The following is a 3,941-nucleotide window of genomic DNA, read 5'->3' as shown; positions in this document are numbered from 1 at the left end:
AGAAAGTAGCGGCCAGAAACAACATCAAACAAAATCATCATCAGTACAACATATATGCCCAGGTAGCAAACAGCAAACAAAATCATCATCATGCCCAGGTAGTATAACATATGCAATGTCATCTCCAAATTTATTACATATATCTTTTATCAAAACACAAACAAATAACTTATCAAGTTTTCTTGCAGACACGTACGAATAAAAAACGACAAAGGTTCGTGCGACCACTTTTATTCTTCGTACAAACCAACCTGCATCTGTACCTACGCCCAGTTCCTGAACAAAACATAAAGAATTGGTGAGCAAATATAGTTGCTAAAATCAAAGTAGGAACATAACAACAATAAGAAGATAACATCTTACTTCTCGTTCAAATGACATGTAGCCTTATTATGACCTGCTTGACTACACAAACTGCACAAAGGACCACTTTTCTTCTCTGTAAAATCTTTTGGCCTACCATTCTTTGTAACTCCGGGGCCCCCCTTTGACCGCCCCTTCTTAGGTGCACCCTTCGTCGAAACTTTCTGAGGATCACCAATACCAGGCTCAACTTGTTGCACTTGACTTGCCTCCTTCTTCAGCATAGGATACCTTCTACTTCCTATAAGTTCCTCCTCTGAAATCTTTTTCTGTGCTATTATGTTGTCTAGACACTTCATCAACTCATCGAACAAGAAGGGATCATTTGCTGCAACATGAGCAGCTTGTGAGGTTTTAATGGATATTGCACTATACCGTTCTCTCTCCAATGGCCCTGACCAACCCCATCCAAACATATCACTCTTCCTCTGCACAGGCAACCCATCTCTTGCATGTTTGGACAACCGATGAAGGACACAACACTTTGGTATTTCAGTTAAATTCAGATGATGGAGAACAAACAGAATGTGTTTGCATGGCAGCCCTTTCCGAACCATCCTAAGACAACTGCATGTAATAGTTTCTTCTGAGTTACCTGGTTCATAAACAACATTGTACCTAAACTTGTGGTTATCCTTCCATGTCACAATGAATGTCTCACGCCCAATTCCCACGAGCGTCTCAAATATCTCCAGCTGACCCATCTTATGCAAATCATCTTGCAAGATGTAGAAATTAGCAGGTGTGAATACTTTGGCGGCATGCTCCTTAAGGACTTTATATTCAGTAACAGACGGTGGTTCCTTCTGGAATGCCTCGCAGTCATCGTACGCCTCGTTCTCACGCAGGCGAACTATACAGTTCTCATAATGCACCACCAAATCAACAATTGTCATACCGTAGTCCAGGTGAAGGTGAAGGCAGGAGTTGAGGCTTTCACTCCTCTGGTTACTTCGCATACCAAGAAAAAAACCATCGGAAAGATATGAAGCTGCCCACAGTCTCCTCTTCCTGTACATCCTGTCAAGCCACTCTTCAGTTCTATCCGTCTTCCACTTATCATAGAAAGCTTTCCATCTCTGCTCAAAGTTCGCTTGAGAGGTGGCATAGTACAGGAGCGATCTGAACTCATCCAGTGACTTGTAATGCAGGTGCCTCTGCATATTTTTCTCGATATGCCACGAACAAAGACGATGGAAAACATCTGAAAGGATGGTCCGAATAGCCCGGATCATTGCAGCGTCACCGTCTGTGATTATTGACTTTGGCTTCACCTGACAGTTTGCCTTCATAAATGTCTGCAGCAGCCACACGTATGTCCCTTCCGTCTCGTCAGCAATGATGGCACAACCAAACACTGTGGTGCAACGGTGGTTGTTAACTCCTACAAAGGGGACGAACGGCATACCGTATCTGTTCATCTTATACGTGCTATCAAACACGACCACATCTCCGTAGTCCTGATAGTCCCTCCGCGACTGTGCATCGCACCAGAACATACTCTTCAGTCGCCCTTCCTTGTCACGCACATACTCAAAAAAAAAACTCAGGGTCCTTCTCCTTCCTACTCCTCATAATGCCAACTGGCGTCTCTGCATCACCCTTTGCAATGAGCTTCATTTTTTCTCTGCAACAAAGATTGTAAATGTCCCTCCTGATAAGCCCGCACTTATCGTACGAACTGTATCTGCTGATGAAGTTGTCCATTATAATATGCTTTCTTATCCCGGCCGCTTCCATGGCCAATATCTCGGCCCTCTGCCCATCTCCAATCCGTCTGTGTGACCATAAAAAACAAACCTCGTCGGGCCGAGCCATCGCGTGGTTGTGATCATCCACGAATGATGCGATGAACCAAACGCCACGTTCTCTGTCCAGCTTCACCACCATATGTGCACCGCAGTCACAACGAGTCTCCGGTCTAAGCCTGCGCTTGCGGCCCTCCATGGTTATGAACTTGCTCTGCCTTCTCCCAGCCCTGGAGCAAAGAAACCGCCAGTACCGGATCATTCCCGAAGCACCTCGTTTCACCTTCTGTTTCCTTATGCTAAACCCGTGTTCTCTGGCGTGATTGTTGTAGAATATGTATGCATCCCCTTGCGACCGAAAGGTCATAGCCATGACCTTCCAATGTGTCTCAAGCATCTTCTGCTGCCTTTGAGCCTCCTCAATATCGATCTCTCCCTCATCGTGATCAACGCTTGGACCATCTGACTCCTCCTACAACATTCATTTCAAAATATATATGTCAATTATTATCATTTAAATCATACTATTGATCCATGTACAACATCTATCAACTAACCTGGCTCAAGTTATCTGCAAATGATTCCTGCCAACTATGTTGCACATTGTCAACATCCACATCTTCCTGGAAATTTGTACACAAAGATATACAGTTAGCCATGCCATACTTTGCAATTTCGAAAATAAAAAAAAATATACGGCACTTACGTTTTCGCTATTTGCGCCATGTTCATTATTATCAAAATCCTCCGGAGGTAAGATATCATATGACGAGACGGAATCGTTGTCGCTGCTGTCATCATCTTCGTTGAAGTTATCGTTATTGGTCTTAGTCACCTTATCAGTACCATTCTCGTCCCTCCCGAATGCAGATTCTTCGTCCATGTCAGCACGCCTAACTCACAGAACTGCAAAACATCGTGTATTAGGTTTAGTACAATGCATCATGCCCAAAGCAACACTAGTTCTGTAAATCATGCCCTAGTCCGTAGAGGAGGCGCTGCGGCGGGAGGTTTTGATGAACCCTAAACCCTAAATCCGTACATGCATGAACTAGCCCTCACTTCTATCCAGCGGCGAGTCTACTAGACAGGCTTAAACAGGCTCAAGCCTACCCTCCAGAAAAACAATTTTTTTAGTACTGCTATTACTACTTTCATCCCAGCTCATTACTACATCTATTATCCAGTAGAAAACACACAACACCACGCATGCGCAGTTACGGGCAGCACAAACGAATGACCAGCCTGCATCAACTGTGTAATTACTCGTTCATGTACTGTAAACGAATCTAGTGCCCAACGCAACTTATTTGCAAAAAAAGAAAAATAAAAAAAATGAGTTTGCATGCATGTATTCCTCACGCGAAACCTGTATCTATCCCGCTAGGTTTAGATGACGGGCATGACAAACCTTGGCCTGCGGTGTAGACGTCGACGACGTTCGACGACAGTGCTGCGGAGGCGGCGTCAGACGTCGGGCCCTTCACGTCCCCGGCGTACAACGACGACGGTTAGATGTGGCGACGGACGACGTTGCGACGGCGAGGGCGGTGTCGGACGGGGTTCGGGCGGCGAGGGCAGCGTCAGACGTCGGGCCCTTCACGTCCGCGTCGTCGGACGACGGTGAGATGCGGCGACGGGCGACGTTGGGACGGTGAGATGCGGCGACGGGTGAAGTTGGGACGGTGAGATGCGGCGACGGGGGCGGCGGCGGGCGACGTCCAGACGCCGAGGGCGGCGACGGGCGACGTTGGGACGGCGAGGGTGGCCTCGCACGGGGTTCGGACGGCGGCGATCCGCTGCGGCGGCGATCGCCAACTCTGGAAATAC

The sequence above is a fragment of the Triticum dicoccoides genome, chromosome 2B (genome assembly GCF_002162155.2).
Source record: "Triticum dicoccoides isolate Atlit2015 ecotype Zavitan chromosome 2B, WEW_v2.0, whole genome shotgun sequence".
NCBI lineage: Eukaryota > Viridiplantae > Streptophyta > Magnoliopsida > Poales > Poaceae > Triticum > Triticum dicoccoides.
This window is presented reverse-complemented; position numbering follows the sequence as displayed.